The sequence below is a fragment of the Olea europaea genome, chromosome 12 (genome assembly GCF_002742605.1).
Source record: "Olea europaea var. sylvestris chromosome 12, O_europaea_v1, whole genome shotgun sequence".
In the NCBI taxonomy this organism is placed as follows: domain Eukaryota; kingdom Viridiplantae; phylum Streptophyta; class Magnoliopsida; order Lamiales; family Oleaceae; genus Olea; species Olea europaea.
Genome location: NC_036248.1, coordinates 6,381,768 through 6,393,732, shown reverse-complemented (window position 1 = coordinate 6,393,732; position 11,965 = coordinate 6,381,768). Strand labels below are relative to the sequence as shown.

The window sequence follows — 11,965 nt, the reverse complement described above, 5'->3', positions numbered from 1 at the left end:
GGAGCACATTATATTTTGCTATTATTTCTTTAAGTGCAATATGTCAATATTCTTCTGGAATATTGAGAGTTATAATTTATACTCTTCAGGAGCAATTAATATTTTTATAATATTGTGCTACTTCTGGAGCAACAACGAATAGATCTATGATTAATATTCTTCTAGAATATTAATTATAATGTTGTGCTATTTCAGTAGCAACAACAATTAAAAATAAATTTAATGTAATGTTTCATAACTAAACATAAAAAAATGATAATACATCCAATTGCTCACCATTAATTAATATACAAAACACATGTAAAATATTATTTTGAATTAATAACGTGAGTCGAGTGAAAGAAAAAAATTGGTGACATGTAGAAACATATTCACATATTATGGCACGAAATTCTAATTATGTGCAATTAAAAGAATTGAATTAGTATTAACCAATTAAGGTATGAAATTTGCAGAAACCAATGGATTTGAGAGAAAAGATGAGTTGGGTACAGTTATTTGTTAATTGTATATTATATATATATGGAATCAGCCAAAATGGAGATCTGGAATTGAAGTTTGGTTACAAAGAACATTGACCAATTAAATCAAAAAAAATTATAAGCATGTGTAGAACGTAAAGAACTAATCTAAATATAAGAAGGGTATATGAACATGAATTAATGCATATCAATTGATTTAACATAAATATATCTCCATAAAAATGCATGTGGATTGATGTAAAGGAAAAAACATTAATTAATTCAAAGAGAGGTACAAAGAAAACATAATGATCGAGAAAGATGAGATTACGTATTGTAAATTCAACGTGTGTATATGTAAAATTCACGTATTATCAAATTAATTTTGATATACGTGATAGATGATTATGAAAAAAAATTACTACCTTCTAAGAGTTTCGTGCTAATAACGTGTTATAAAATGAGAGGAAAAGAGAATAGAGAAAACTCAAAGAGAATAGAGAAAACTCAATAAACTTTTGTTTGTATTATTGAAAATCAAAGCCCTATATTTATAGGTAAGAATCAGGGATATAATGGTAATAATTTTTAGGGCTACAGGGGTACAAATGTCTTTCACCAATAAACTTTAATGGACTTTCCATTTACAACAAGAACAAAATTTTTTAAAAAATGAGTGGTTAAAAAAAAGAAATTTTTTTTAAATGATGTGTAATATTATTTTATGAAAGATTGTATGATTGAAAATTGGAGAGGAAAAAATAAAATATAATGGAATCGAAATTAATGGGGGCCAAACAAGAGCGAACTTGAAGCGGGTTCTTTTTTTTTTTTTATATGACCATGGGTTTTCGAACCAACTTATACGCACCTCGACTATTCTCACGGGACCTTGAAATTTACAGTCGAGTACTCATCTCAGTGGCGCTGAGGGAACTCAAGAAGCGGTTGGTTATTACAAAACTAACCGGCATCATTTCAAAAATCAAAATTATAAAAAACGAACTTGTGTCAAGTTGATAGTTTTAACATCTTTTTTAACCCTATTTTTTGTCCAAAATATATTTTAAAATAACATTTTGTTGGAGAATATATTGTTAAAAATAAAAAAAATAAAAATTAAGTTTACATTTAATATTATTTTATTAAATAATATGTTATTGAAAATAAGAAAGTGAAAAAATGTAATTTAAAAATAATGAGAACCAAACAATGACTAATTTGTTTCACTTATTTTCTAAGTATCGACATACAAAAGATTTTATACTCTATGTCTTCTACATTTTACTGTTAAAATTTATTTTCTTAGACTCCTTATTTATAAATAATATCTTATATATTATAAAGAACTTTAATTTTTTATGCACTTCTACGATGCTTTCTATATTACTTTTCAGTTTACTTTTCTCAAGAAATATTTATTGATCTTTGTTTATATTTTATTTAACATAATTTTTTTTTTATTTCAATGACCATTCAATGTAAATGTGATTGGAATAATTTAAAAATGAGTAATACTATTGAACCCCATTAAGGTTGTGGGAAGTGCTACATGTACATAATTATCTACATAATGGTGTTGATAATTACACGTGACACTGAATCCAACATTTAATTCAAATCTCACACTTGCACATCAACAATTAGATGATTGTCACATCATATTATGGATACCATTATGTGCAATAATTATGTACAAGTAGAATTTTCTTTGAGGTTATAACGTCAGTTTATATTGCACTAACATGGTATTAAATGATAAATGAAATTAAGTCTATCACCTAACGCTATATGGATTGTTGTTATAATCCCAGTGGACTAAATAATACTCCTTTCGTCCCATTTATATAGGTTGACTTTCCTTTTTTTCGTATCCCACTATATAGTCATGTTCTTTATTGAGAATATTTTGTTTTGTTTGTTTACTAATATACTTTTATTTAATTTGTCTATTTGTAACTAATTTTTTCCACTTAATATTGAAATTGTACAAATATAAATAAAGGTAAACTAAGAAAGTTTTTGGGAAAAATTATTTTTTCAATGAGACTAAATAAGACTTCTTAATCTGTGTGAAACTTATTTACAAAGTGATTTTGACTCTATAAATTTAGAGAGTCAAACTTATTTTCTATTTTAAAAAGTTAAAATAGTGAGTCACTTTGAGATTTTTTAAACATTAGAACATTTGCAAAATAATCTCTATTTTTAAAGAGCATATTTTACTATTTAATGACCATTTACAAATTTAGGAAGTAAAATTTTTCAAACACTCCAACCGACTCTTTATATTTAACACCTAATGTACTACTCTAAAAAAAATATTTATTATTTTTCCTATCTATTATTTTTACTAACTCCCTTTTAAATTATTATATTACTTTCCTCCATTAAAAATTGAAATATTTTGAATACGTTTAATCATAGAAATTGAATTTGGTTCTCTGAATTTGAAGAGTTAAATTTACTATCTGAATTAAAATATTAATTTAAAGAGTTACTTGGGGTGTAATTTTAAAGAGTGATTCTTTGAAATATAGAGTATTTTATATTTAAAAAGTTTTTCTTGAAGATGCTCGTTCTTTGAAATAAACAATATTTTATATTTAGAAAGTCTCTTGAAAATACTATTATATCTGAAGACATCTATTCGAAAAATTATTATATCAATATCTCATTTGGCCCACATTAAATTCTATTTCATTTTTGTCTCTTCTATTTTCAATCACATAGTCTTCCATAAAATAATATTACACGTAAATCGATAATTTTTCCTTCTTTTTCAACCACTTATCTTTCAAAAAAATACTATTCCACTAATTCTAATTTCAAAAAATGGGGGCCAAACAAGGGCTAAAACATCCGCGCCTCAAAAATCAAAATTCTAAAACATTTCAATAAAAAAAAACATTATTCTTTCAAATATATGTGCACTCTAATCCACGCCGATCAAGGAGAGGGCATAGTGACTAGCGAACCTACTTTATGCCTAAGCAAGAAGAGGGATTTTCGATTGATTGATAGCGAAAGGTAGTTCAAAGATACACAAATTGATTGAAAAGATAGCGAGAGGATTTTAAGGCAGTTCGGAAGCTTGCCTGATGGGAGCTCTCAAAGTCCTTATTAAAGAAGATGGTGAGTCTCGAAAAGAGAGATACACTCTCCAAAGCCAACTCTTGGTCGAGAGAAGGAAGTGTGTCAACTCCCATGTGTCCTCTTTGTGTTATTCACATGCGTAGGGAATGAATTCACACTAGCACATGTTCATCCAATGAACTTGTTATTCATGATGTGTTATTGGCCACAAAAGAATATTTCTTCCTAAGATCTCCACTTCGCCTAACACATGGAATTTCCTCATGCTAACGAATGAATCATGTCCATGCCGTAGCTTTCGAGCGATCCTAATCTCCTTCTCCAAAAAAATCTTATCTACAGCCCCTCTCATGGGAGAACAACTATCTCAGAACCGACCCTTTCTCCATGTCGTTATTAGACTAGAGATGCTTTAGCCTCCAAGCCTAGGTATTCATCAATAATCGATAGTGTACAATTACCGTGGGGGAAAAGTGAAAAGAACCTTAAATAAACTGATTTGAACGCTAAAGTAGGGGCTTGAATGAAAAAAAAGGGTTATTTAGGTTGGACGATTTGTCTTGAAGAGATGATTTTATCCAGGTTGCAATTTTGTTAAGTATTTGCCACAATGAATTTTAATGCTGCACGTCGACTTTTTACATTAACATCGTTAACAAAATGACCAAATATGTAAGAGGAAATAAAATTAATGACAATTTTAAAATTACAACCCAAATTTTATTTAAAACAGAATTTTGAGAGAGAGAGAATTTCAAATTTCAAATTTGTAGGCAGCTTATTTAACCCCGTGGATTTGGCAGGTCGATCCCATCTGACCCTATAAATACAAAGGTTGTGTTATATGTACATTACCACTTACAAATTGATTTGTAAACATATGATGTGACGAGATATGATTGAATCAAAATATCTTAATCTAAAAAGAAAATCTACTTTATTTTTAACACGTCATCAATCTATAAAACTATATGTAACTCCCTATATACATATAATAGCATTATTCTAAATACAAGGCCTGGGCTAGCCTAAAAAAATGGCAATACAAGCCTATTGACACCCTCAATCATATGATATTATATGTTGTATAAAAGGGAAAGAAATTATAAGTTAGGTCTTAAATATATACCAAATCAATTTTTAGACATTAAGTTAAAAAATGCAAAACTCGGGTGTTAATTCTATTTAATTCTAAATAATAATAATATCAAATTAAATTAATCTACCCACCCACATCCCACCCTCGTGCACTAGTCGTCGGCATCTACCTACCGATATCTACCTCATCGATGAATTTTTCAATGGGAACATGAGCATCTTTGGCTCAGATGGTAGAAATCAAGAGAAAAATATAGCGGCCGTTGGAGAACATCAATTGATGTAATTTACATAGTACTTACCGGACTGAATAACTTCAATTCTCATTGTCGAAATCTGGTTAATTAAATTTGTAACCAGTTCGGATAACTGAGGTAGGAGAAATCAATGGCATGAGAACTAATTCTTAAATTTGTGACATGTGACCTATGCACTTTGGCATATGATCTATGACTTGATCCAATAGTCTGTGACCAAATTTTTTGAATCCGTAACATGTGATCTGAGCCAATGGTCTGTGTTCGAATCTCTTGTATCTGTGTTTTGTGACCTTTGCATTTGACATGTGACTCATAACCCAATTTAATGGCTCGTGAACAAATCTCTTGGATTTGTAATCAAATCTCTTGAATCTGTGACATATGACCATGGACTTTGACATATGCCCTAATACATGTGATCGTGGCCTGATCCCATGGCAAGTAAACAAATCTCTTTGATCTGTAACCTGTGACTAGATCCAGTGGTCTATAATCAAATTGCTTGAAACTGTAACATGTAATCTATGTACTTTGACATGTGATACGTGCATTTTCACAAGCTACATATTCAAGAAATTTGATCACAGAAACTCAATCAATTGTAACCTATACATCGCCACCATCATCACCTGTCAACATTGATCCACTACAACATTCCACCACTGTTGCACTACTACCATCTCTACTAACAACCAAAACAACCAATTAAATCACCAATGCCAAAACTCTCCTCTTCAATCTCTACAAATTTATTACAAAACACCAACTTCCGGCCACCATGGCCGCTGGATTCCACCAACAATGAACTCCCCTCTTCAACATGTACAAATTGGTTACAAACATCATCCCAAACAACAACCAAATTAGAACAAAACTAGCTTCAAAATAGTATGCAACGCACAACCTACATCCAAATTCCTGCTGCTCTGGTGACACCCACGTTCACAAACCACCACTTTGTGATTCTCCTTGCCAGGGCGACCGATTTTATGGTCTTGATTAATCAAATTGATCCCATACGTCGATGCCCAGAATCAAATAATATCCTAGTCACGAACGGTTTCTATAAAGACACACAATCAATCAATTAATGGACTAAATGCATTTAAATGATGAATTCTGCCCTACAACATCCAATTGAGGTCCATAATAATGTGGATAATCCATCAATTGACCCAATTAGCCAGCCAATTGATCCAATTTCTGAGACATATTCTGAAAATTTTTGTTCAAGCATTCAGACTTTCTCTCAACCAATTGACTGCTCCACTGTGCTTCAATAAAACTATTCTGCTGGGGAAAGACCAGTGAAAGTCCAAAAGATGACGTTGCTGAGTATAGGGTAGAGAGATGCCATCGAATTAAATTGGGATAGAGGGAGAGATAGACAGATGAGTGAAGTAATATTAATTTTGATTAAAAGCCCGATTTATGATCAAGAAAACTTTATACCTGATTTTAAAATTGTCATCTTTAAGTACCTGCTTTAGTGTAATATCCACTATATAAAAACAAGGAAGAGAAATTGAATAACCCATCAATTTAATGGGGACAAAATCTCCCACACAAGTAATTGTTATTGGGAAGCATATTTCTACTAGTTTGCAATGCATAGTCTGTCAATAAATTGAAATTTTTAGAGGGATTTCAAGAATTTTAGAAGTTCAAAATCAAGAATGTCCATGTTTTTGAGAATCTGTGGAAGTTTAAAGGTGTCATCTTATGCTTTTTTTAGTTTCAGCCTGGAATCAAGTTCATTTTGTACCTTGACAAACAACTAACGGCAGCTGATAAGGACATCTTTGAACCCACAATTCCCTTCAAACTGTTGCTAGATGAGAAGAAAGCTCGAGTACTTGCTGCCAAAGCCACCTGTGATTTTGTCGACGTTTTACTTAGTTTCCTCAGACTCCGATTGGGAACAATCATTTGAGTCTCCAACAACAATTTAGGCACCATCGGGTGCATGAATAACTTGTACCAAAGCATTCAACATCTTGGTACAGACAAATTCTCTACAGAAGCAAGAGTGCAAGACAATCAGTTTGAACCCAATAAATCCTCATCCTGATACCTTCAGGTATCTTAAACTCAATATTGATGATTCGAGCAACCGAAATTTTTACTCATGTCCCGATTGCATGAAGTGGAGTTATTGTCCTAACGCGAGATGTTGCAAAGACTTATCAGGTTTTGAAGGTTTTTGGCAGGAACTTTCATTAGTAGAGATATGATGTTTGTCATTACATATGATTTACAGGTGCTACGAGTGTTGGGAATTTACTTAAACATGCATAGCGAAATTTAACAAGTTTCAATTCCCATTCAGGATTCAACTTTGTATTTAGATAAAAATTGTGATAAGAAATATACCTTTTCTTGTAATTTGCAAACTCCTTCGCGTTATTCCTTTCCAGCAGCTTGAATCTGCCTCCCACAGCTATACAATTGTCCAGCCTCCAATGTAATCCACACAGAGAATAGACTGCAACGGCTAGGGTTTCTCTCTTGTGCCAGCAAGAATAATGAAAACCTTATGGACCTCAAACCCTAGCTGTGTATATATATAAACCCAAACGAACTCGGCCAGGTCCGGTCCAATATTTAATTAATCCAATTAATTAAACCCAGTCCGTGAATTAATTAATCCAATTAATTAATTCGGGATTATAAATAACAAATTCAATTAATTAATTTATCCAACGATTGTTAAATTAACCAATTGACAATTTACAATCTTCCAATTCTCTTTTGTGTGCGACATTAGGTTCCCGACCACGATGCCTAACGTCGTGAAATATTATTTTGATCTAATCAAAATTGATAAATTAATACACTATTTTAATTTATCGTCAATTCACACTCGCCGTCCCTGATTGACATCTAGCAATGTGTCAGGGCAATACATGTGACGGGAAATGTCACGTGGTATGACAAAATCAAATTCGTTCGTTTACCGTGAAATTATTATCCCTTCGTCAATACGATCCGATCAATTACGAGATATGAAATCGTGTCAATCTCGATCATTGATCATATTTTTCATTCCATTATTAAGTCAATATAAATCGAAAACTCCTTTTCGACTTATGAGTACACTTTAGCCAAGGATTTCATCATCGACTTAATTGAATGAAACGCAGATCATAATCTCCTGCTATCTAAGAGTGACGAATCCTTTATTGATCAATCATAACCTTCATACGATTCTTGACGTACCCGAACGATGTCGTATTAGCGGCCCCTTTTAGAGCAACATCCAACACCGCCAAAATATGACCGTCCTCGTATAAGGTACTATGACGACCTCAAGTCAAAGGACCAATTCTACTACCGAACGTTGGAGATTAGCCACTGACACTCAGATAGTTATCCATGTGGAATCTCTTAGCGGGTCTCCAGTGTTTTGTTCTATAACAAAACATCCACCTGTTCATTTAAGTGTCACCACACTTTAGCTCGTGAGATCAGCTACTTACTTCACAAGTAAGAAATGCCACACGTGATAGTCTAACTATATTAACGATATCCGTATCTCGTTATTACTTATAACCATGGTTTATTCAAGATCCAATTATATGTAATTTGTATCTCACAATTACAACTCCTTGTTATTAACAGATTATCTAAAAATTGAATCTTCGGATTCTATTATTTAATATTATTTATTACAAAATTAATTTAAATAAATAATAAATCTCGCCAAAATCAAATGCATTAAATATATTAAAAGCGTTTACAACCTAAATCGATTGGATCTAGGGCATAACACTTACAACGAGGACTCCCTAGCTCTCTCGTGCCATTGATTCAAGATTTGGGTTACAATAATGTCCACCGGGTTGTAGAGATAACAGTCAATGTTGGCTCAGAGGAGGTCATATTCAATCCCATATTACTTATAGCACGTCAACTTCTTGCAGAAGAGCTTCCTACCTTAGTTAGTATTTAAAAATTAATTAATAAAAGAATTCTCTCTCCTGAAAGATCTTTTAGAAGAAGCCAGAAGAAGCAATTTTATAAAGTTGACCAAATGGGTCTCAAATGCACAATTTGGCTTCTAAATAGCCATGCCAAACAGGCATTTATTCATTTATCGAATTTACCTTAATATTCTGATGTGTACTATGTAGGTTTCGAATTACTACCGAGCAAAAAAAAAAAGAAAAAAAAAACTTCTTGATAAAACTTCTTGGGTGGGACTCTGGATAGGGATGCATTGACATCTTGTATAAAAATGTGAAGTCTATGTATCAGATGTTTCTTTATTTAAAGAACAAAGTTATAACAGATGTTGGTTTTCTTGAGCGGTACAAGTGTAAGGCTCAGTTATTAAAAATTAGATCTATAGAATGTGAGGACGATCTTCAACTCAAAACCCAGTACGGAGTGCTTTGGTAAATTTTTGATGGAAAATCAATTATTTGTGGTGTCAGATAACTTGGTAGTGACGCCTTCATCTTCTGCATCTTGTATTTCTTTCCTTAAAGAACTGATCGTACCTGTTGATGATATTGAAGTGAGATTGGAAACTATCGGCCAACATGAGGTAAATTAACCTGCCCACCAATCTTTCATCTCGAATGTGATTACTACACTTTGTATGAGAATTTGATTTTTTCATGACTAGTGTACAGGCACTAGCCTTACATAAGGCTTCTTTAACATCGTCATCTGCTTTATCGAAGGGCTTGAAATCCCTCTTGGACAACTAGAAACCACAAATTTGTTGAAATTTAGACGTTTGTCCAGATATGTTGATGCTTACATTTGTCTTTAACTGATATAAAAATTACTACTCTTTGTAATGCTTGGCCTATCAATGCCATATTACTTTATCCAATGTACGAAGTTCCTTTTTCTCCCATATTTACTTCTCAAGTCAGAATTATAGCGACTTGATCTTCTTCATCTCGTTGCAGTAACGAGGCTCATGAAAATCTTATTGGGGACCATGCCGGGTCTATTGTTTTGAGTTTTCAATTAAGCTTTTTAATATGAATTTATATTAGCTTTAATCTCATGGACATTTATCTTGAGAAAGTGAAAGTAACAACTTTGTGGAGTTTAAGTGCATTCTATTTCGATCATATTGCATTATGTTGTTCAAAAATTAGAGGGATTTATGATTTTTTGTTATTCGAATCAAGATTTCTATCGAAGTTTAGACTTTCTTTGTCTAGACCTTTTGGTAGTGATCACGACTAATTTTAAAGGATTGTTCTTGTTTGGTTACACCAAAAGAATAGGTATCAATTATATAAGCTAACAATTTTATATGCCAAAGTTACACCAAAAGACACGTTTCTAAATGGAAAGGCCCTTTTTACCCAAATAGATATCAATTATATAAGCCAACAATTTTATGTACCAAAGTTACACCAAAAGAAACGTTTCCAAATGGAAAAGGCGCATTTTACCCAAATAGATATTGAATATATAAGCTAACAATTTTATATGTACATGCCAACTTTTCTCATGCTACGTCATATAATGAACTTTGATACCTGGAATAATAAATTACTCCCAAGTTCATAAGCATTTTGGATGACTTGACAACTTTATATAATAAAAAACAAAATTGACAAAAATGAGAGGTAGAAACAACAACTCCATACCTAGTTCCACGATGAATTAAAATTGACCTTTGCCACATAAGGGAATAGAATATATGGCTTGCGTGTTTAAAATTTTGTAAGCACAACTTGAACAACAAATGTTTGGTAAGACGAACAATATAATAAATAAAAATTTAACTTATTCTATTTTTTGATATTGTGTCCGACGCTATTAATCTTCCTACCAGACAGGTTTGAGAATTAATTTCTGCCAATATTTGAATTCAAATAACTGTGAAATTGGTGAGGGGAAGCACAAGAATCCTTTATCATGGGGCGTCCCAGATCAACTTTATTACAGTAGTATGCTGAAGACAATGCACATTGAATCAATTAGCCTTCCTCCTGCTATCATTTATTCTTTCTTATTTCTCCAGTCAAAATTTTGGGAACTACCTGAAAAATGAGTTCGGTAAATGATCAAAACGACATGCAAACAACGGATTTCAATATATATGATCCCACGCAGGATACAAGTGCATGAGCTCTCTCAAATTAGCATTTGGAATAAGGACTCCAATCATCAATGTTTTACTATAATAAGGCAACATGCTCTACTCCTGGATGCCAAACTCGATGAAATTCAATGTCAAGGCAAAACTCCAACTATTTTCAAGTTGTTTGAGAAAGTACCTTGTGGACATGACACCTGAATGAAGTCCTGGTTAATACTGCTAGCATTATACAAGTTCGTATAACACAATATGAATCAATAGAAAGAAGCACGTGTTTGCAAGGTAAAAACTACAAAAAACTTGAGGACTTTTACCTCCATCTATATGCACATCTGCCAGCCATTGTTGGTCGTAAAACTAAAAGCTTTCAGTCACTTGATAGAGTCACACAATAATTTTTCAGCCATGCAGAAGCAGATTGTAGGACACGATGTTCACCAGTAAGAAGATCTCTAGCTAACTGCCTCCTTAGAGAACCTTTGCCAAACACAAGAGGCTTTGACCCTAGTGACTGCACATTCAGAGACCAGTGAAAATGCCATGTCAATTTTCATACGTGTGCCCTTTAAGGACAAAATGGAGATTATCCATATTTATAGTATTTTTACAACACAAAATATAGGTAAACAGAGAAAAATGCTACTACAGCACAATAACACAGGATTTTCTACAACCTATATTTGCACTAGCAGTTAAAACCCACAAATTGCTGGTGGCAATATGGACGAAAATTGGGATTTCAGCGGTTCATATAACTATTCCCAATTATTGAAACAACAATACTTTTGATAAATGGTGAAGAGAAACTTTCAGGATCAATTATACAAAGCTTAAAGAGAATTTAACTACCATTCAGCAATCAGCACATTCTACTCATCTTCAGAAGTGTCCTCATATTTCAGCACAAGATAGTAACTTCTGCGAAAGTACTTTGATATTTTAACTTGAGGCAAGCTTACCATTTCCTATACCCCACC

General features: G+C 32.5%; 2 long non-coding RNA genes across 3 annotated transcripts; one reads left to right on the top strand and one right to left on the bottom strand.

The window, feature by feature from the left end:
- The first annotated feature begins 9,043 nt into the window (after positions 1–9,043).
- Positions 9,044–9,898, top strand: LOC111406938. Its single transcript, XR_002705003.1, has 2 exons — positions 9,044–9,464; positions 9,546–9,898. It is a non-coding gene; the product is annotated as an uncharacterized LOC111406938 (long non-coding RNA).
- A 613-nt stretch (positions 9,899–10,511) lies between these two features.
- Positions 10,512–11,947, bottom strand: LOC111405382. 2 transcript variants are annotated; one of them, XR_002704778.1, is made up of 3 exons: positions 11,303–11,947; positions 11,167–11,204; positions 10,512–10,929 (listed from the first exon to the last, which is right to left on the bottom strand). It is a non-coding gene; the product is annotated as an uncharacterized LOC111405382 (long non-coding RNA). The 2 variants fall into 2 exon arrangements; XR_002704777.1 differs by lacking the exon at positions 11,167–11,204.
- Positions 11,948–11,965: the final 18 nt, after the last annotated feature.